The 23,201-nt window shown below is 48.5% G+C and overlaps 1 protein-coding gene and 1 non-coding gene across 7 annotated transcripts in view; one reads left to right on the top strand and one right to left on the bottom strand.

Moving 5' to 3' along the window:
- Positions 1–23,201, top strand: part of COBL (cordon-bleu WH2 repeat protein) — a 273,215-nt gene that overhangs the window by 7,524 nt on the left and 242,490 nt on the right. The window lies entirely within an intron of this gene.
- Positions 3,397–3,481, bottom strand: TRNAR-UCG. Its single transcript has one exon. It is a non-coding gene; the product is annotated as a tRNA-Arg (tRNA).

Raw genomic sequence — 23,201 nt, 5'->3', positions numbered from 1 at the left:
TGTGGCAGCCTGAACAGGCCGAGGGGGGTGCCAGATCCTCGGGGACCTGCTTCTTTCTGTCTTGATGCTCTGCCACGGCCAGGGCGCTCCGTGAACTTGCCCCGGCCCAGCCCGAGGAGGGGTGAGGGATGGAGGTCACGGCCTCTGCTCTCACGTCTGAGCTGAACGTTCTATCACGTATCCCTTCCCTTCTTTCCACCAACCCAATCTGTCTTTTGGTTTGTTTGTGTTTTAAAAAATCGTGGTAAACTTTACATAACGTAGCATTTACCAGTCTCACGGTTTGGTGGCATTAGGTACGTTTACACTGTTGTGCGGTCGTCCATCTTCGGCACTTTCTCCGGAACTTTCTTCCATTAAACGCTACCTGCCCATCCGCCTCCCCCCAGCCTCTTTAAATCTCTTGCCCCCTTTCTACTTGGGGTGCCTGAGAGTGTGACACCCCCCTAGGGACCTCACGGGGGTGGGATCACACAGTGGCATTTGGGGAGGCATTCATGTTGTGGTGTCTGTCAGGATGCCCTTCCTTTAGCTTTTTTTTTTTTTTTAATGTTTATTTACTTATTTTGAGAAAGACAGCAAGAGAGAGCATGAGCAGGGGAAGGGCAGAGAGAGAGAGAGAGAGAGAGAGAGAGAGAGAGAGAGGATCCCAAGCAGGCTCCGCACTGTCAGCACAGAGCCCGATGCGGGGCTCGAACTTACGAATGGTTAGGTCATGACCTGGGCTGAGATCAAGAGTCAGACACGTATCCGACTGAGCCACCTGGGCGCCCCAAGATGCCCTTCCTTTTTAAGGCTGAGTGAGTCTCCGTAATGTCTATTTCCCGCTCGTTCCTCCTTTCTGAGACTGGTAGACTTTTTTGCTTCCACGTTTTGGCTGTCATGACTAACGCCGCTGTGAACGTGGGTTTGCAAGCAACAGTCCCTGCTTTTGCTGCTTCTGCGTCCTTCGGGAAATGGGATCGCGGGGCCGGATGGCAGTTCTCAGCTGCATTTTTGAAGACCCTCCATGCTGTTTTCCGCAGCAGCTGCACCATCACACATTCCCACCCATGGTGCGTGAGGGTCCCAGGATCTCCACATCCTCGCCACGGCCCCATGTCAGTCACCTGGCCATTTAAAATCTTGGAGGATGAGGGGACAGGAACCAGGGAGCATCTCCTACTCCCCAGGCAGGCCGGGGGAAGCTTTGGCACCGGTGGGCAGACAGGGTGGGTGACATGCCCCTCCGCCTTCCTCCAGGATCCTGGGAGGCCCCAAGCTGTCTCAGAATGGGTGCCCCGGCAGTTCCTCGGCCCCTGATGGAAAACGTGTCCTTCGTTTGCTGTGAGCGTTAAGTCACAGAAAATGGTGCAGGGCTCCCTGCGGTGGCCATGGGTCCACCTGACGCGGGCCCGATTGGCAGCCGGCATCCTCGGGCAGCAGTCTCCCTGCACGTGCTGTCCTGAGCACTGAGAAGGTGGAAACGCCTGCACCCCGGCCCCATCCATCCGAGAGAGCGCTCTGACACACAAGGCCAGTGTGGACCCGGCGTTTTGTCTGCAGCACAGCAGGGCGCTAACAGTTTTTCTGTCTCTGAGGTCTCCACTCTTGTCATGCACGCCACACCCACTTTTGCGTGTTCAGAATGGTGCCAGCCTGCTAGGGTGGGAGGAAGGAGGATCTCAGAGCGTGGGGGTGGCCCAGGAGGGACAGTGAGGGCTTCCCACCTCCCCACTGGCCTGAGCATCGGGTGGGATGGGGAGAACGTGCCTGCATTTTCTGCAGTGTGTGTGCTGCTGTGTGGCCCTAGGAGTCAAAGGGTGGAAGAAGGAAATACCTTGACCCTGCAATCACGTGTAAAGAGCTTGGACAGTTTTAGCAAAGTGAGGTCAGAAACTTGATGGGAAAACGGGCTGTGAATGCATGCGCGAGAGAGTGTGTGTGCCTGTGCGTATGTGTGTGTGCATGTATTTGTGTGCATGTGGGTATTGTGTGTGTGCGTGTAGCCATGTGTGAGTGAGTGTGTGTGTGTGCATGTGTGCACATGCATGAGGGTGTGCGTGTGCGTGCCTGGATATGTGGGGATCAATGTCAAGTTTAAAATCACTTGCAGCACTTGGCAGAGAAGCAGATTCCCAAATCAGATCCTGGAAGTTTTTTCATGCCCGGTGTTTTGGGAGCTGAGTGTAAAAATAGCTCGGGTGAGAGGGATAATACGGCAGAAGTGTATACTTTTGTTCGTGTGGCTGATGTTCGAGACTTAAATGTAGTTTTGTTGGCTGGAGCCCTCTTCATTGAAAGCACAATCCGCTGATGTGCAGTAAACAAACCATTAGGTGGGAAGGAGACAGGGTCCCTGTGGCAAAAAGTGGGACATCGGTGGGGCGCCTGGGTGGCGCAGTCGGTTAAGCGTCTGACTTCAGCCAGGTCACGATCTCGCGGTCCGTGAGTTCGAGCCCCACGTCGGGCTCTGGGCTGATGGCTCAGAGCCTGGAGCCTGTTTCCGGTTCTGGTCTCCCTCCCTCTCTGCCCCTCCCCCGTTCATGCTCTGTCTCTCTCTGTCCCAAAAATAAATAAACGTTGAAAAAAAAAAAAAAAATTAAAAAAAAAAAAAAAAGTGGGACATCGGCCACGGAGGCTAGCTGCTGGCCGAGAACCCCGTCCACCCACCTGTCTTCCCTTCCCGCTGTCTGCAATTCTCATGGACACTCAGTTCAGGGTGGGATTGAAAACTTTCTCCTCTGCTTCCAAATGACCATCGTAAAGGTTACCCGTGTCCTGACAACGCCTGCAGAAAGGATGACGTAGAAGTGGTTTGCTTTAAAAACCGTTCATGAGGGGCACCTGGGTGGCTCAGTCGGTTAAGCATCTGACTTTGGCTCAGGTCACGATCTTACGGTTTGGGAGTTCGAGCCCCTCGTTGGGCTCTGTGCTGACAGCTCAGAGCCCGGAACCTGCTTCGGATTCTGTGTCTCCTTTTCTCCCTGCCCCTCCCCTGCTCATGCTCTGTCTCTCTCAGTCTCAGAAATAAGCATTTAAAAAAAAACAAGCGTTCATGAAAAAAATAAATAAAATAAATAAAAAGCATTGATGAGGGGGTCATGAGGTGTGAGTGTTTCTCTTGTCCAGCCGCCGTAGATCAGTCCCCTTTACCACTTCCCAGATGTGTCTACACCGATCCACAGTGGAAAAACACATCCTACATGGTGAGGTTAGCGTGCATCACATTCTCCAACATTCACAGAGCAGCAAAAGCTAGTTTGGAAACTTCGCTACTTTACTTTCTTTAATTAAAAAAAATTTTTTTTTGTTTTATTTTTGAGTGAGAGACAGAGTATGAGAGGGGGAGGGGCAGAGAGAGAGAGGGAGACACAGAATCCGAAGCAGACTCCAGGGTCCGAGCTGTCAGCGCAGAGCCCGACGCGGGGCTCGAACCCACGGACCGCGAGATCGTGACCCGAGCCGAAGTCGGATGCTCAACCGACTGAGCCACCCAGGCGCCCCCATTCTTTTTCTTTTCTTTTTAAGTTTATTTATTTTGATGGGGGGAGGGGCAGAGAGCGGGAGAGACAAAATCTCAAGCTCGACGTGGAACTCGACCTCATGAACCGAGAGATCACGACCTGAGCCGAAATCAAGAGTCATCCCCTCAACTGACTGAGTCACTGAGGCGCCCCTGTGCTCACCTGTTCTGACACCAGGGGACCTTGAAGGAGCAGATGGTTAACCCCCCCACCTGGCATCCAGCTGGGGGCTAAAAAAGTGTCGCAAAGCACCCCCCCCCCCCGCCACATCCTTAGCTCATTTGGGGCCTACGCAAGCCAAACATCCCTCAATCTGTTTTCTTCTGATAGTTTTAAAACTTGTTTGAGTCTGTCTCACAAAAATAGTTGAGCCCTCTTGATGATGTTTTACTTAACCTGTGCAGAACCCTCCCCCTGCCCCCACCCTGTCAGTTACAACCAACCATTAGAACTGACATCCGCAAAGTTGGAAAAACAGGGCTTTTGTGGAAAACATTGCTCTGGAGAGGACACATCTGAGTGGGAGTCGCCGGGGGAAAATTCCATGTTTGAAATGTTTCCTTGATGTTTACCGCTCGTTTTGTGACTTTAAAATGGTACGGTATCTGTGTGTCAGTCAGGGTTTGGACTTTAACTGGAGAGGTTGGTGGGAAGCAATGGATGAGCTGTTTTGTTTTGTTTTGTTTCTGAACTTTTAAAATTTTATTTAGAGAGAGCAAGTAGGCGGGGAGGGGCAGAGGAAGAGAGCGAGAGAATTCCAGGCAGGCTCCACACTCAGTGTGGAGCCCGACGCAGGGCTCGATCCCATGACTCTGGCATCATGACCTAAGCCGAAATCAAGAGTCGGACTCTCCACTGACTGAGCCACGCAGGCGCCCCGGCAAACTTCCTCTTAAAATGACTCTATTTTTTAGCTAAGGGAAGGTCACGACGCTGAACAGGCTGACCCCACCTCTGTTTCTGCCTCTCCTTCAGCCCACAAGGCTTGGGGGGGTGCCACCCACCGCCTCCTACCCCACATTGCACCCTTGCTGTTCACATCAGGGCACATGTGCGTGTTGACCTTGTCACTGGATTTGGATGACAGGCTTTCCCGTCCACATTCAACCCACATCCAGATTTTTATAAAGGGCGTAACATGTTTCTGCACCTCTGTCCATGCAAGTGGGTGTAGGAGCACAGCCGTGAAATTACTGTGTGTTGTATTAACTTTGTAACCAGGCTCTGGTGGCCATTCCTTTGTTGTATTTTCTAACACGGCAGCTCCAGAGTAGAAGTTTCTATGGCGGTGATGGCAACATCCATAGCTCAGTTCCGAGAACGCGGCTTCGAGTGATGCAACTGAGTCACTGTCACAGACCGGCTTTGGGAAGACGGAGCCAGTGAGGTAGCTTGTGCTTGACGCGGGTCAAGTCCTATGTTTCGAAAGCACGACCATCACCAGCATTGTGACTCTTCGGGAAATAACGGATGGTCTGCTCCCTTTGTCTTAGCAGCAGAATGTCTTCCGGCGGGATTTCCCATCCAGGTTGACCTCTAAGAAGTGATGGCGCCCTTGCTTTATTTCTGTGGCGCCTCCACATTGATTATCCTGGGGGTGAGGCCAGACGCCCGCCCCTTGTTAGCCAGCCAGCCCATCCACGATTATTCCATAAGCATCTCCTAGCCCCGGGGAGAATCCAGAGAGGGACCAGGCCAAGACGAGACACAAAAGATCCCTTAAAACCAACCTAAAGGAAGGTCTTCTGGCCATGACTGTGGACAGGGGGAGATGAGGAAAAGCTTGCCACGCTTTGCGCTGAGGCTGACAATTAGATAAAATGCGTAGGTGGGGAGGCAGAGACCCAGCACTGTGGGAGGGGCTGCTGTGAGTAGAAGAGGGTGTGAGGATCCAGGATCCTTCCTTCGTAGGACGATGGGAGGACAGACCTCTGGCTGACTGAAGGGGGGAGACTGCAGGGCTGTGCAGCTTTACTTATTTATTAATGTATTATTTATTAATTTACTTAAAAGCGTATTTATTTTTGAGAGAGAAAGGGAGACACAGAATGCGAAGCAGGCTCCAGGCTCTGAGCTGTCAGCACGGAGCCTGACGTGGGGCTCGAACTCACGAACCGTGAGATCGTGACCTGAGCCGAAGTCGGACGCTCAACTGACTGGGCCACCCAGGTGGCCCTATTTTTTTTATTCATTTTTATAATGTTTTATTTATTTTTGAAAGAGAGAAAGAGAGCACAGAGGAGGGGCAGAGAGAGGGGGGGAACAGAGGATCGGTCCAAAGCGGGCTCTGAGCGGACAGCAGAGAGACCGATGTGGGCCTCGAACTCACGCTGTGAGGTCATGACCTGAACAGCACGTGTTTAGATGCCCAATGTGGTGGTGCCAGGAGTGGGGGGCCAGCCTGGGAGTCTGGATTTCGTCTTAAAGACGTAAGGGATCAGTCAGTGTTGAGCAGAAGAGTGCCATCCTCACGGACAGAGTGTGTTCTTAGGAGTTTAGCCTGAAGCCAGGATGTGAGAGGCCCAGAGAGGAAAAGGGAGTGTCTGGGAACCAGCCGGGACCGCCAGCGTTCTAGTAGCCCAGGCGCTGACCTTGCCTCCACCTAGGTGAATGGAAAGGAAGGGATGGTGTTAGAGACGCCAGGTGCACAACTCTGGGAGCCACAGGTCACAGAGTGGTGCAACTCCAAACATGGGTAACTGGGAGAGGTCTGTGGCCTTTGGAGCTACGATGGTGGGAGCTGGGAGGAGGGGAATGAGGAAGTTTGGAAGAAAGCTCTTCACTTACTCATGATGAGTGTGAGGCAGGTGAAGGAGAGGCTAAGAGGTAATCAGGCAGGACTCCTGTCTTCCAGGTGCTTAAATCCAGCGGAGGACAGGGGGACAGAGCAGGCTTGACACGCACAGCCAGGGAAGCTCAGAGTGGGGCGCCCTGGGTCAGGGCAGGAGAGAGGAGGAGGCCTCGCGGAGAGAGCCACGAACAGCTCTGTGAGGACTTGGGCGGCATGGGTCCCGTGTCCCGTCCCACGCCCAGGTCCCACGCAGCAACCACAGCCAGTGTTGTTGGGTGCTTACCGAGCACTGTTGAAAGTGCTTGCGTGGGTCCCCTCACTGTATTCCTTAAAACAGTCCAGGAAGTGTGTGCTACCGTTTCTCCCATTTGTGAATGAGGAACGTGGGACATAGAGAGGTTAATCAGTGATAGCAGGGTCAGCGTGGTGACGCAGTTAACCTGGCACAGTTCTTAACCCCTCCACGTAGTCTTTAGATATTGGCAGTAAGGTCGCTCTGGGCCACAAAGACAGTTCTAGGTTGAAGTCTGAGACATGGGGAGGGTTTTCTAGGAGACATGAAGTGGGAACAAAGTCAGGTCCTTGGGGAGGTGCAGATTTTGTGGGAGAAAAGTGAACGTTTGTAGAGTGTGGAGTAGAGCTCAGGGTGGGGCCAGGCTTCTGGTTTATTCCTTCATTTCCCTTCCAGCACTTCCGATGAAAAGGCCATTATCCATTTTCTTTAGGAGGCAGTGGGCCTCATCCACCATTCCTGTATCGGGTGGTGGTAAAAGGATGCAGGGATTCAGGCCCAGACCTACGATGCACATACTGCTGTTTCAGTTTCCATGGGACACATTTAGTACCAACTCTCAGGGGACCCTGGTCGGATATGGCAGCCCTCTGTGCTTTAATAAGTGCAGTTTGAGTCTGAAACCAAAGGCAACCATTAACACTTGTAATAATAAAATCAGGAAAAAGCAATGAATCAGGTTTTCAGGGTCAGGTCTGCAGAGTCTGTGTTTGCAGTGGGCCTGGAGGCCAGTTCTATTCAAAGTGTGGTCTGTGGGCCTGTGTGCAGTGAGATACGTATGCAGCTGAGATGGCTGACCAGAAAGCAGTGCTTGAAACAGCTTGACATGGCTGTGACATCCAAGTGCCCAGTCTGAATAGCGATGTGGTTGAACAGAGTATGCGTAGTTCTGGTCTTGCAGAACAGGTGTGGGAGAGCCTGTGGGGTGAGTGCTTTCTGTGCATTGTTATTTATCCCCCTCACTAGACCTTTATGTAGTACCATTACTGTCACCACTTGAGGGATGAGGACACTGAACCCCAGAGAGGTAACTAACTTGCTCAGGCTTCCTGTAGCCAGCAGTGGCCCTTCTTATGTGCCTTTTCAATTGTAGATATGTTCTCTCATTCTCTGAGCACGACTGCCAGCTTCCTGTTGCCCCAGTCCCATCAGTAGGGTGCAGGCACACGGTGCTGGTCCTGCGTAGAATGTTCTAGTTGGGTCTGAGACCTTCCTGGCATGCTATCGGTCAGTCCCCACCGGAACCTGGGCCCATGTGCTGGGGTTATTAACCCTGTAGCCAGTTTGAATCTTGTGACCCTAGGCGGAAAGAGACAGATAGGGGAAGATAAGCAGAATCTGGATTTCTGTGGTCTCGGCCTGATTTACCTCCTTTCAGTGCTTTGGAAGCTAGGGATTTGCAGAAGTTCTTTGGAACAGAGTACTTTCTTGACAGCCAGCTGTGAAACTCCCAGTCTGAAAGTGGTGGCATACGTTTGCTGGGGGCACTTGTTGGCAGCCTCACTAAACCCCTCGGGGTCTTCACAAGGCCCCGTGACCTGAGAGGGGCGTGTGCAGGTGTGCTCACGTGTGTGTACATGGACCTTGGAGGTTGTCTGCTCATTTCCGGGGAGGGCGCGGCCTCCCGTCTGGCCTCAAAGCCCGGCGGGAAGTTACTAGGTGCGTGCCAGCAACATCTCCTTGTGACTCTGCTGTCCTAGACTGCTGTGGCTCCGGGGGTGTCGTGCAGGTAGCGCTTCCTTTATTCCACAAGCGAGTGTGGTCAGGGGATGGGGGTAGGGAGGTGGGGAGGAGCCTGGTCGGGGAGTGTTTGACAGAGCTGAGCCGGGAAAAAGGAATTACTGTCACATGAGCGCCATTCTGGGGCAGGTGGGTTTGGCCCCAGAGCCTGGCGTCCTCTGTACGCAACTCGAAAGAGTCAGCTCAAGGCTTCACTTCGGTTTTAAATTGTATAGAGTCACATTTGCTGCACAGAGACGCTCCGTCCATGTGGGCAAAGGTAGTCCCTGCTCCTGCCTAGTGAGTTAGGCCAACGCCACGGTATGTGAAGTGAGGGGGTCTATGTAACGGTAATTTACACGCACGCATGGTTGGCTGGCTTTCGCAGCACCCACACCCGCATCCCGTGAGCCTGCAGGGCGGGCCTTTCTTTCCCCACCTTCCAGATGGAGGACGGTCCCATGGGTTAATTAAGAGCAATGCGGAGGCCTGCCTTGCGTGCGTGGCCCCAGCGTCTGTGCGTGGTTAGTGCTGGTGGGTGACGCAGCCCACGCCCGCAGGAGCGTGCTCGTCAACCAGCTGCGCAGTGACCGCACCCCCATGGCCCACCACCTGGGAAAGCGTGGCCCGATCACACAGGTGGCCGGCTGGAAGACCGTAGGTGTAGTACTTATCTTGCTGAACACAGATTACCCCAAACTTAGCGTAAAGTGTGACGGTGCCCCTGGACGGTTGTGACTCGGGCTGTCCCCTGAGGTTGTGTCCGTGCTTACAGAGTGGCCAGAAGCTGGCTCGTTCCATTTTTGCTCATTTTTGGCGGGACATCTCAGATCTTTGCTACGTGGTCCTCTCCACGTGGCGCCCAGCTTCCCGTTGAGCTGGGGATTCGAGAAGGAACTCGAGGAGGCTACACTGCCTTTATGACCGAGCCTTCCAAGTCACACACTGTCACGTAGCCTCGGATCGCATTCCTCAGAAGCAGGTCGGCAAGTCCAGCCCACTCCCAAGGGGGTGGAATGAGGCTCCTAGTGAGGAAACTAGTGTAAAACACGTGTCCTCACGTTTCAAAACCACCACGAGGCAATCTGGGCTTGATGGCCTTTTCCCAAAGCATCTTGGTTAAACCACTTGTGATAATATTTAAAACCCACACTGGGGGTGCCTGGGTGGCTCAGTCGGGTAAGTGTCCGACTTGGGCCCAGGTCATGATCTTGAGGTTTGTGGGTTCAAGCCCCGTGTTGAGCTCTGTGCTGACAGCTCAGAGCCTGGAGCCTGCTTCGGCTTCTGTGTCTCCCTCTCTCTCTCTCTCTCTGCCCCTCCCAACTCATGCTCTGTCTCTCAAACAATGAATACACATTAAAAAATATTTTTTTTAATGCCACTGGAATTTTGATAGGGATTGCATTGAATCTGTAGATTGCTGTGGGTAGAATAGACATTTTATCAGCGTTAATTCTTCCAGCCCGTGAACATAGGATATCTTTCCACGTATTTGTGTCTTCTACTTGGGGGGCTTTTGAATAAAGACACCTCAACTTCTCCCCAAGAGAAATCAAGCGTCGGGTTCTAATTCAGCCTGCCGGCACCGGGTGGGGTTCAGTGGGAGTGCTCTGAGGAGCCCCCAGGTGGTTCAGAGGTCCCATCCTGGCTAAAGATTATCCGTCCACTTGTTCATTCACCCATCAAGCCCTTAAATGAAATTGAATAAAAATACTGTTCCCGCTCTCAAGGAGGCCGGCCTAGGAGTTCTGTTTAGGCTGCAAGAACCGTTTACTTAGCGCACGATTGTTCTGTGTCAACAGAAATTTCCTCTCCACGGGCCCTTTTGTGTATGTTTTAATGCACTTCACGTGGTCTAACCAGGTTGCTTTGGAAAAAGACACCGAGCCCAGATTGCAAGCAAGCACTCCTGCTATACTTAGCGCCTCGCTGTGAGTAATCACCAACACGGAAATGCTTCTGAAGCCTTGACAGGCATCCACCACGAGACAGAAACGGCTGTGCAAAACACTTGCAGCGACATTTATGTAATTGTCTTCCCGCAGAATTATTTGTCTGAAAAGGAAATCATTGATCAAAAAAAGACATGAAGGGTTTAACTTGTGTAAAATAATGCTCTGGCAAAACAAAACAAAACAAAACAAAACAAACGAACAAACAAATCCCCCCCCCCACACACACACACACACAAAACTAAAACAAAGAAAGAAAGTAAAGCCAAGACTAATTTCTAATTTTTGATTGTCCTGATATAATCAAACATCTCCCAGCACCTTTGGGTAACTTTGAATTAAAGTCGTGTATATGATAGTCTGTATGTTAATTTTTTCTCAGGTTTCTCTCCATATTATGGGTGTTTAAAAGTGAAATGATAGGGGCGCCTGGGTGGCTCACTCAGTTAAACATCTGACTTCGGCTCAGGTCGTGATCTCACAAGTTCTTGAGTTCAAGCCCCACATCGGGCTCTGTGCTGACATCTTGGAACCTGGAGCCTGCTTCGGATTCTGTGTCTCCCTCTCTCTCTGCCCCTCCCCCGCTCGTGCTTTGACTCTCTCTCAGAAAAAAAAATAATAAGCGTTAAAAAATTTTTTAAAAAAGCGAAATCCAGGGGCGCCTGGGTGGCTCAGTCGGTTAAGCAGCTGACTTCGGCTCAGGTCATGATCTCACGGTCCGTGAGTTCAAGTCCCGCGTCAGGCTCTGTGCTGACAGCTCAGAGCCTGGAGCCTGTTTCAGATTCTGTGTCTCCCTCTCTCTGACCCTCCCCCATTCATGCTCTGTCTCTCTCTGTCTCAAAAATAAATAAACGTTAAAAAAAATTAAAAAAAAATAAAAAATAAAAAAGCGAAATCCATTTTTACCGACGTAGAATAATTTTAAAACTTATCCATTTGGTTAGCTGTGATTTTCTTTTAAATATGAATGAATTAAAACTTCTCCATGTGCCGGCATGTTGGGTGTGGATAATTTGTTCCTGACCTGATAGAGCCCACAGGATAGAAACAGGGACAGATGTCTAAACAAGGAGTTAGGACACATGCTGTAAGCGAGATGTGCACAAAGTGCTTTCGGAACACCCAGAAAAGATGGCTCATTTAGTCCTCCTTGTAGGGCGGGGTGGAGATAAGTCAGGTTTATTTTTATGAAAGGCCTTCTCATAAAATGCTTCTGCTGAAGCAGTTCTTAAATATAACACTCCTTCCAGACACACACAGCAGCCAGGCGGGAGGGGCTGTAAATATCGCACCAAGATTAGCTCGCGTAAATGGACACTTAGAGCCTTATTCAGCGGGGATTTTTCCCCCCCCTGATGATCAGAAAGGAGAGTGAAGAGGTGTAGAAAAGTGCAGACAACTGAGAGACTGTCAGGATTGGACCCTTTTCAGCCAAGTTAAAGTTAAGATTAGCAAAACCACAATGAGATACCACCTCACACCTGTCAGAACGACTAAAATCAACAACTCGGGAAACAACAGGTGTTGGTGAGGATGCGAAGGGAGAACCCTCTTGTGCTGTTGGTGGGGATGGCAGACTGCTGCACCCCCCCTGGACAACAGTATGGAGGTTCCTCAAAAAATTAAAAATAGAACTACCCTACAACCCAGGAATTGCACTAGTAGGTATTTACCCAAGGGATACACGTGTGCTGTTTTGAAAGGGCACGTGCGTGCACCCCAATGTTTATAGCAGTACTGTCGTCAATAGCCAAAGTATGGAAAGAGCCCAAATGTCCATCGGCTGATGAATGGATAAACAGGATGTCGTATGGATATACAATGGAATATTACATGGAGATCGAGAAGAGTAAAATCTTGCCATTTGCAACAGCGTGGATGGAACTGGAGTGTATTATCCTAAGCTAAATAAGCCAGAGAAAGGTAAATATCCTATGAGTTCACTCATATGTGGAATTTAAGAAATACAACAGATGAACATAGAGTAAGGGAAGGAAAAATAATGTAAAATCAGAGGGGGAGACAAACCATAAAAGACTCTTAAATGCAAAGAGAACAATCTGAGGGTTGCTGGAGGGGAGGTAGGGGAGGGGATGGGCATTAAGGAGGGCATCTGGAATGAGCCCTGGGTGTTACACGTGACTGATGAATCGCTAAATCCTACTCCCGAAACCTATACTCCACCATATGTTAACTAACTAGAATGTAAATTAAAAAACAAAAAATCGAGAGTAGGTTGTACCCTAGATCCTGCAGCGTTGGTCGCAGTTCTCGGACACGTGATCTGTGCAGACCTACAGACGTGAGCAGCGTGTGCACTTAAGACACAGTGTGGTCTGATGGACCCGAGCGTGTGCTGTGTGCCGTTGGTCAACGGGCTGTCCCGTCTGCTTGGCTGGGTGGCTGGAAGTTCCTGGCAGCAGTGGTGTGGCAGGGCAGACCTACGGCATGACCACATGCAAGGCCAGGCACTCACGGGATTGTGTCTTTGGTTCCACCGAATTGGATAATGAACCGTTTTTGAGAACTTTGATTGGGCAGGTGATACAGGTGAGAATTCTACATAAATTAAGTGCTGTGTTTGAGGATGACGCTAGACCTCCAGGGGATTCAAACTTACACGTATATTTGCAGACTAGCGAGGTCAAATAAAAAATGTTAAATGTTTATTTAGACAAAGTTCTTGTCTGATGAAAATCTTAGGAGGCAAATCGCTAGAGTTGGGAGTATAGTAACACCTTGGATCGCGAGGAACATGTTCTGCGTGTGTTCCGCAAGACGAGTGGACATTTCTAATAACTTTTAACTTGATAAACGAGAGACATCTTGCCGTACGAGTCATAAGTGATGCCGAATGTCACATGATCACACCTGAGCCGACGGCTCTTGAAATTCTCTTTGATATACGAGCGCTTTGGATGACAAGCATGTTTCCGGAACGAATTATGCTCAGAAACCAAGGTTTGACTGTTGCGTTTATGTGTGGAGAACAATGTGTACTCTGGGTGTGATCTCGCGTCTTGAGGCGCTACAGCCAGGATGGAGTCTTGTACCGAAGTTGTTGGTCCTCAGTTATGAGTGACCTCCCTCACGCAATTCTTCGTATTTTGAAGATTAGGATTATTTTTGTCTGGAGTTTCTTCTTTTTGCTCTTTGTGACCGAGAGTGTGTACTATGTGTTGTAACTACGGATCAAGGTGTATTTATGTACAGTGAACGGCATGCCGTTCACATCCTTGAAACCATTGTCGCGTTCAAGGCTCAGGCTCGTCTGTCACTACCGACAGCTTCCTGGTGTCTTTTTGCCACCTGTTTCTCCCTGCACCGGCAACTGCTGATCAGCTTTCAGTCACATAGGGCAAGTGTGCGTTTTCTAGAACCTTCTATAAACGGTATTGTTTAGTGCCCTCTCTTCTTGGTCTAGTTCCTTCACTGAGCGTAATGAGTTTGGCTTCATCCTTCTTTAATGACGGCAGCGTTCTGCTTGTTAATTTCCAACAACGTGTTGCAGATAAAGCTGTTGTGCACATTTATAGTCTCTGCGTGGACATATGGTCCCATTCTTTTCGGTAAACACTGGGGGTAGAACGGCTGAGTCACAGGATTCGTGTCTTTTTACCCATTAGGAGCCTAGTGGCTTTACTGCGTTAGGTGCCTTAGCCGCAGAGGGTGAGGGACAGTAGCTGGGTCTCTCATTGGTTTTCACCGTCATAACGGGCGCAGGTTCATCGGACGGTAATGTAAATTTGTGGACTGTTTAGTAGCTTACTTCTGTGGTTCAGTGATCGAATTCAGGCCAAGGTGGAGCCAGGGCCCCCGGGCTGGCATGTGATCGAGTGTGTGTCCAGGGCCAACAAGCCACAGGGTCCCCCAGAGGGTGGCTGGATTTCCCCAGCCTCTGACTGAGCAGTGGTTTTTTTTTTTTCTTTTCTTTATTATTATTTTTTTTTTGCATTATCATGCATAAAAGTAACTTGTAACAGTAACTTTGAATTTGGGGACAGGTTATTTTTCAGGAGACTTACTTACATTTGATAATAAACCACCATTGATTTGAAGATTCAGCTGGCTCCATTCAGTGCCTTTATTTATTTATTTATTTATTAATGTTTCTTTTTGAGAGAGAGAGACCGAGCATGAACAGGAGAGGAACAGAGAGATAGGGAGACAGAATCCGAAGCAGGTTCCAGGCTCTGAGCTGTCAGCGCAGAGCCCGATGCGGGGCTTGAACTCAAACTGTGAGATCATGACCTGAGCCGAAGTCAGACGCTCAACCGACTGAGCCACCCAGGCGCCCCTCCATTCAGTGACTTTACATGACAAAAAATAGAATTTTGTTCCTTTAAAAGTATACGATGGAAAATTTCAAACATATACAAAGTCGAGATTCTAGTGCGGGAACTCCCGTGTGCCCATTATCAAGCATACGCTTTTTAAAAAAGTTTATTTATTTTAAGAGACAGAGAGCAAGTGAGGAAAGGGTGGAGAAAGAGAATTCCAAGAAGGCTCTGTGTTGTCTGTGCAGAGCCTGACGTGGGACGCGACCTCACAAACCGTGAGATCATGACCTGAGCCGAAATCAAGAGTCAGGTGCTTAACCAACTGAGCCATCCAGGTGCCCCTCCCACCCCCGCAAGCGTACGATTTTCTAACATTTTCTTTGGCGTGGTTATTTTATGGGAAAAGCCCACACAGTTGTTTCCTTTCGAAACGCTTCCATATTCACCACTCACTCCCAAGGCTCTTCCCCAGACATCCTCTCGTTACCTGGAACCAAACTAACAGTGAGTCTGCAGCACCAGCTTCCCTGCACATATGGGGACTTCTTCCCGGGTTGTCTTCCCAGGCTGGCTTTCAAGGTTGTAAAAATGAGTCCTAAGCCGCAGCCACTGGTGAGGACAACTGGTGAGGTAAGGCATTTGGCCCCGGTTATTTTCCTTCTAGCAAATCTCCTGTTGGCTCCTGTCACCTCCTTTCCTTCCTGTGTCTTCCTGTCACCCCAGCGACCTCCAAGTGCGTCAGGGTCTCAGCCTTGCTCACATGCGTCTTGGGCTCCTCGGCCTGTCATCGAGGGCTGTGTGCTGTGCACCCGCGTGCACAGGTGACTCATGGGTCTTCTGCTGTCTCACAGCGGCTGATGGAGGGACTGCGTACCCTGTAGACAGGGTGAGCGTCTGGGTCACCATCCGGGCAGTGCAGGGCAATGAGGACGCCTGGAGTCTGGCAGTTATCTCTGAGCTTGAGAGAAATGACTCACTCCTGCGTGCTTTGTCTCTGCATCCTGTGTTTATGCGGGAGTCACCTGACCTCAGGATTGAGATTTAGAGGAAGACAAGTGCAGACCGCTCTGGGACACAGACACGGTTTTCTCCAGCAGACCACCTGAGTTGTGACATCTCAGGTCTGCCATCACCTCTGCTGGGTGCCGACCGTCCGCTTTGGCCGTGACGTCGGAACCCACGTTCCCAGCGGTTAGCCGTCGATCCCCAGGTTAGATCAGTGAGATGTGCTGGTGGCACTCGGTGGCCCTGGTGGCCAGCAGCATGTGGCTGATACGACAGGCGAGGCGCCATGACCGGCCCATCTGGTGCGTCTCCCTGACCGTGGGTGCGCGCTCGATTCTGTTTGCTCCGGAGCGCACACCGCCTCTCCGATTCCACTGGAAAACGTGGCCAGCGCAGGGTTGCCTCTGCCTGCGAGCACGTCTTCCTCCTTCCTGTGCTGCTGATCTCCTCTGTGTCCTGCTTCCACAAGGCCATGGTGGAGGGCCTGTCTGCAGGAACGGTAGTGAAGATAGAAACCAAAACCAGGGATGGCGGAGGGAGGAGAGATTCAGCCCTGAAAGCAGGTCTCCGTGCCACGATGGGGCGTCAGCTTGGTCTCCGTGTTTCGGACAAGCTGGGCAGAGTGGGAAGCGCTGATTTCCATAGTTGTGGTCGGTGAACGTGGGACAAGGTCCGGTTCCCCACAGGACGCGGCGTTTTCCTGGCACAGGGGGTAATTCATTACTCTCGGTGGTTTGTGCTGGTCCCTGCTGCCCACCCGCACTCTGTGGCCTCCCGGGAACGCTCGCTTGTAGGGGACGGACACTGTGAGTGCACCTGCTGTGCGCATCGGAGAGCCTGGGTGGTCGCTGGCTGGGGAATGAATGGTCAGCTTTTCCACGTCGGGGCTCGGCAGGAGCCAGGACAGGTGTGCAGTGCACGGCCTGGATTGGGACGATGAGGGGGTTGGTTTTCCAGGAAGGGAGGCCAGCCGAGAGAACATGTGGCCGGACAGCCTTGCAGATCATCTGTGCCATGGGGTGGAGCCCGTCCGTGGCCTCGGAGGACCCATGCCAGCTCATCAGCTCTCTTTGGAAAACACGTTCCGGGAGCCGTGGGAGGGCAAGGCTGCAGCTGGGGAAGCCTCGCTGGGAGGCTACTGTCGGGACCCAGGGGAAAGGGGGGGAGGTCGTGAGCCTCTGAGGTCAGGCCGTGGGTGGGAGCAAAACAGGAGGGATCTCAGGCGGGGGTCAGAGATAGGACTGATGGACTGGGGACCAGTTGCAGGTGCAGGATGAGGAGAAACATGATTTGGAGTTTCTAGGGATGTGACCTGGTTGACAACGAAGGCGAGAACAGTTAACCTTTGAAGGGCACTTGGCAAATCCCGTTTGCCAGCGCTGAGAGTCTGTTGTCCTCGGAGCCACGTGCAGAGGGCAGGACAGGTCCCTACTGGGATTGCTGCACGTGTGGCTTGGCAAGACGCACGGACTTATTCAAAGTCACGCAGCCGGAAGCGGCAGAAGCCTCCCGGGCCCAGTGTCTGACCCTGTGTGCCCTTGGGTGGCCGGCAGAGCAGGATCTGGAATCTGGAGCCATCTGTTTGAAGTGAAGAGCAAAATGACAGCTTTCGCTTTGCATGTGGGTAGAACGAGGGCCTGTGGAGGGCAGCCGGCCTGGGATGCACAGATGTGGGGCTCTGCATCCTGGCAGCGAGGCCGGGCTTCGGGGCCAGCCTGAGAATTTACAACGTGGCGTAGGACCTGATTTAGATCAGGTGCTTGCTAACTCCACCATGACGGCCCCATCTGAAGGGTGCCACTGTCCTGTGTTCCTGAGGATGCCAGGGCCTGGCTGGTTCAGGGTTGGCCAAGAAAATACACGATGCCAACTTACACGTGAATTGTAGATAAACAACAAATGTATTTTAGTGTAAGTATGTCCCACGTAGTCACTGTTTATATGAAGTTCACATGTAACTGGGCCTCCTGTATTTTTCTGTCATCCTACCCGACTCAGGGAACCAAGATTGCAATATATGACACCAAACTGATTTGGTTTTCCAGTGTCCTGGGTGCTGCTGTCACCATGGTCCAAGAGTGAGCGAGTACCCAGGGGAAGTGTGTGAGGTGAGGGTGGATGAGAGCACCAACACCTGAAGGCTGCCAGCCCAGGGTGTCAACACTTGAGGGCTGCTGGCCCAGAGAGTCAACATCTGAGGGCTGCTGGCTCAGGGCATCAGTATCTGAGGGCTGCCGGCCCAGGGCGTCAACACCTGAGGGCTGCTGGCCCAGAGAGTCAACATCTGAGGGCTGCTGGCCCAGGGCACCAACACCTGAGGGCTGCCGGCCCAGGGGCCCAACACCTGAGGGCTGCTGGCCTTGGACTCTCAGGCAGCAAAGGACTGAGGTGGATTTAGCAAGGCAGGTAGTGAGAGAGGATGGTGGGGCAGCTACTGATTTTCCTGAAGGTGTCTGGTAGTAAAGGAGAGGAGAAAAGTAGGGGAGAATAGCTTGCAAAATAACCAAATGGTGGACTGTCATTATTTGGGACCAAAGGCTGTGAACCAGTCAGTTGCTATCCATCGCTCACCAGAATGTGCTGACCTGCAGAAGTCGCTGGGCCCCAAATGCGGGGGGCATGCCAGGAGTTGCCTCTGCTAACGCAGACATTTCTCTGCCCTCTTGCTCACCCAGGCTATATTTCTGTGCTATCATTATTCACGAGTGAAAATAATAAGTTCTGACTGCTAATGACTCTTTCCCATTATTCTTTAAAAAGGCAACAAGGATTCATCATTGTATATACGTTAGGTGGGGAGGGAGGATTTTCCGTGGACATCTGTCTTGAAGATTGGCACTTGAATCTAGTTAGTTTCTCTTTGTATCTTTTTGAAAAATGTTTAATGTTTACCTATTTCTGAGATAGAGCGACAGAGGACCAGAGGGGTGGGGGCGGGGCGTGGGGAGGAGCAGAGAGAGAGGGAGACACAGAATCCGAAGCAGGCTCCAGGCTCCAGGCTCTGAGCCATCAGCACAGAGCCTGACGCAGACAAGATCACGACCTGAGCCGAAGTTGGACACTGAACCAGCTGAGCCACCCAGGCGCCCCTTCTCTTTGTATTTCTAAATCTTATTTATTTATTTTTAAATGTTTATTTATTTTGAAAGACAGAGAGACAGAGTACAGGGGAGGGGCAGAGAGAGAGGGAGACAGAGAATCCCGAGCAGGCTAAGTGCTGCCAGCGCAGAGCCCGACACGGGGCTCGATCTCACCAACTATGAGATCACGACTTGAGCTGAAACCAAGAGTTGGACGCTTAACCAACTGACCCACCCAGGCACTCCTAAATTTTATTTTTTAGTTGACACAGAGTCACATCGACTCCTTGGGTGTAGAGTTGTGTGCACTTTCATGCACATACAGGTCTGTGCCACCACCACCACAATCAGGATACGGAACAGGTGTATCACCCCCAAGATTCTTGCTCACACCATCCCGTTCTAGTCTTCAAGCAGCCGCTGATTTTTATAGCTACCATTTTGTGTTTCTGAGCATCCATAGAGATGTCATCAGTCAGTACGTATCTTCTGAGATGGACTGTTTCACTGAGTATCCATCTCTGAGATTCAACTTCTTGCGTCTATCACTTCCTCATCTGTTTTTATTGCTGTAACATTCCGTTGTGTGGATCCTCGCCACTTGGCTTATCCGTCCACTCCGTTGAGATCATCGTCTGTGTTGTTTTTGGCGTTCTTGTGATTTGTGTGTCGGCTAGAAAGAAACAGTCTTTTACAGGTGTTTGTGTGGACTTCAGTTTTCATTTTTCTGGGGTAGATACCCAGGCATGGGATTGCTTGGGTCACGGGGTGTGCGTTTCTGTGAAACTGCCAAACTGTTTCCCAGAGTGGCTGTACCATTGTACATTCCCACCAGCAACGTTGGAGAGTTCAGACTGCTTCGTACACTCGTCAGCACTCGGTACGTCCAAAGCTTTTTATTTTAGCCAATCTTAAATGTCTGAAGGGAGGGTGCACCGTGGTTTTAATTTGCATTTGCCTGATGGCTAATGACGTTCAGTGCTTCTCTTGTGTTTATCTGCCATCCATGTATCTTCTCTGGGGCAATCTTTGTTCGAGTCTTTTGCCTAATTAGATTATTTGTTTTCGTAGGTTGTACTTTGAAGGTTCTTTCTGTAATATGAATACAACTCCTTGGTCATATATGTGATTTATAAGTATTAGTCTTCCAGTCCGTGGGTTGTCTTTTTGGTTTTTAACAGTTTTCTCAGAAGATTAGAATCCCAATTTTTTTTGTTGTTGTTGTTCACTTCATGCCTTAGACACGCTTTGGGTGCCATGTCTGAGAACCCTGGCCCAAGTAACCCCGGGCCGTGGAGATTCTCTCCTGTGGTTTGACTTTCCCGTTTGGCTCTGTGATTCATTTTGATTTCATTTTTGTTTAAGGTGTCGGATTTGCATCAAAGTTCTTCTTCCTTTTCATTGTTGTTCTGTTGTCCTATTGGGTCCAGTTGTTCCAATACCATTGTCGAAAACACTGTCATTTGTCCATTGATTTGCCTTTCCACCTTCATCAAAAATCAGTTGATTATATTTCTGTGGACCTATTTCTTGAGTCTCTAATTTTTTTTTTTTTTTGACTGATCTGTTCCTTCACCACCATTTTGTCGTGTACCTTTATAGTTAGTCTTAAAACAGGGCAGCACGATTCTTCCAACTTTCTTGCTTTTTTCCCCAAAATTATTTCAATTATTCTCATTTCTTTGCCTTTTCTTATAAATTTTGGAATCTGTTTGTATCGCCAAAAAAAAAAATCACGCTGGACATTGGATTAAAATTTTGTTGAATCTAGAAATCAATTTGCATCTTCTAGCTCATGAACAATTTAGATCTTTTCATTTACACAAAGTCTTCTTAAATTTCTTTTATTAGTGTTTTGTCATTTTCAGCATATGGATTCTGTCCATTTTGGACACGCTGATAATTAAATATTTTACTTTTTTAGAGCCATCCTACATGGTACCTTAACGTTTCGGTGTCCAGTTCATTGTTGCACAGAGATATAATTGATTTGCGTGTTGACCTTGTCTCTTCTGACCTGCTAAATAAATTCATTCGTTAATTCTAGGAGGTTTTGGTCTTGTTTTGTTGCAGATTCTTTGGGACTGTCTATATATGTGTAGAAAATATGTATGGTTTTACTCCATTCTTCCCAATATTTTATTTCTTTTTCTCTTCTGACTTCACAGCATAGGCTGAATAGGAGGAATGAGGGTCTCTACATCCTTGTCTTGCTCACGGTCTTAAAAGCATTCAGTCTTTCACCATTTAGTATGAAATTGGCTGAAGGTGTTTCGTAGAGGAAACTCTCTCCTATTCTGGTTTAATGAGAGTTGTTGGTGTTAAATTAAGCCAAATGCTTTTCTTCATTTCATATGTCCATGTGCGCATGGCCAATATGGCACCTTATTTACTCACCTATTTGAAAGCAAACTGGCCTGTCCTTTATGCTCTAATGATGGGAGAGACATCACATTGATAAAATTTTAATTCAGAAGAACAGATTTTGACTTAAATACCCTGTAACTCAATTTGTCAATCTTTTAAAAAATAAATCATTTTTGGGGCACCTGGGTGGCTCTGTCGGTTAAGCGTCCAACTTCACCCTAGGTCGTGAACTCGCCGTTTCTGAGTCTGAGCCCCACATCGGGCTCTGCACTGACAGCTCAGAGCCTGGAGCCTGTTTCAGATTCTGTTTCCTTCTCTTTCCGCCCCTCCCCCACTCTTGCTCTCTCTCCCATCTCTCAAAAATAAATAAACGTTAAAAAAATTTTTTTCAATAAATTATTTTTTTTTTATTGAAGTATATTTGACATCCAACATTCCATTCATTTCAGGTGTATAACATAGTGATTCAACAACTCCATTCATTTTGTGGTGGTTACCATCCATAACCACCATCTGTCACCATGCATCACTACTACGATATCATTAACTATATTCCCTGTGCTGTTTCATTTATTCCGTGACTTGTCATTCCATAACTGGAAGTACGTTTACTGCTTTTCAAATATTGAACCAGCCTTGCATTCCTGAAATAAAACCCGCTCACCTGTGGGTTCTTCTTCTCATATATCATTGGATTCTATTTGCTAATTTTTTTTTTAGGATTTTTGCATCTGTGTTCATGAGGGATATTGGTATATAGTTTTCTTTTCTTGAGATGTAGTTGTCTGGTTTTGGCATCATGGTAATACCGGCCTTATACGAGGATTTGAGAAGTATCCCCTCCTCCTCCATTTTTCAGAAAAGGTTATGTAAAATTTGTATGGTTTATTTATTTTTCTTAAATGTTTTGTAGAATTTTCCAACGAAACCATATGGGTCTGAAGATCTCTTTTCCATAGTATTCTTAACCACAAATTCACCTTTTTAAGTACGTGTATTTGGGTTATCCGTTTTACCTTCAGGGAGTTTGCATAGTTTGTGATTTGGGGGGAATAAGTTTATTTCATGTAAGTTGTTGAATTTGTGGTTTCTGTAGTGATCTCTTCTTTTTCATTCTTCATGTTACTAATCGGTGTCTTCTGTCTTTTCTGTCATGCTTGTTATAAGCTTATCAACCTGATTGATCTTTACAAAGAACCACATTTTGTCCTCAATTCCTTTTTGTTTTCTCTGGTCTTACCTTTATCATCGCCTGCCTTCTCATGATTTAGGTGATTTGTTCTTTTTTAAATTTGATTGGTGGAGTTTGGACTATTTAAGACATTTCTTTCCTAATATAAGTATTTGATACTCTACATTTCCTTCTGAGGACTTTTTTATCATCTCACCAATTACCAACTTGGATTTTTTTTTTCATTTATGTTCAAGTTTTTGAGACTTCCTCTTTAGCCAATCAAAAATGTAGAAGTATGTTTTTTACTTTCCAAGTACTTATAGATTTTATGGTTGCCTTTCTTCTGTTACTGATTTATAGTCTAATTTTAGTACGGTTGGAGAACCTGCTTTGTGTGCCTTTAATTCTTTTTACATTTGACAAGATTTGTTTTATGACCCAGGAGATGATCTATTTTGGTGAAAGTTCTACATGCACTAGAAAACCATGTGTTTTCTGCTACATATGGTAGGGTCATAGAAATATCAGTTAGATCTGGTTGGCTGATGTAGAGTTATTGAGTTCTTTCATATCCTTGTTGATGGTGTGTACTAGTCACATTGATGAGCAAGAGAGGAGTGTTGTCTCAAAATTTAATTGTGGATTTGTCTATTTCTCTGATCACATTTGTCAGTTTTTGTGTCATGTATTTCAAAGCTTCATTGGTGCATTTAAATGTAGGATGATTAAATCTTCTTGGTGAATTGACCTTTTTATTGTTATGAAATGTCCCCTTTTATTTCTGGTCATTTTTCTTCACTTGGCTAACATTTCGTCCTCGTCTGATCTCGATTCAAGGCCACTCCAGCTTTCTTTTTTTCTTTTTCCTTTTACTGGATTTTTTAAAATTTTTATTTAAATTCTAGTTAGTTAACATTTTTTATTTTTAAAAAATTTTATTTTTGTTTTTAAATTTTTTACTTTTAATGTTCTAATCTTTCTTTTTACTTTTTATTTATTTGTATTCATTTTTATTTTTATTTATTTTTAATTTTT

The sequence above is a fragment of the Leopardus geoffroyi genome, chromosome A2 (assembly GCF_018350155.1).
Source record: "Leopardus geoffroyi isolate Oge1 chromosome A2, O.geoffroyi_Oge1_pat1.0, whole genome shotgun sequence".
NCBI lineage: Eukaryota > Metazoa > Chordata > Mammalia > Carnivora > Felidae > Leopardus > Leopardus geoffroyi.
The sequence above is the reverse complement of the archived record's forward strand: the minus strand, read 5'-3'. Positions and strand labels throughout refer to the sequence as shown.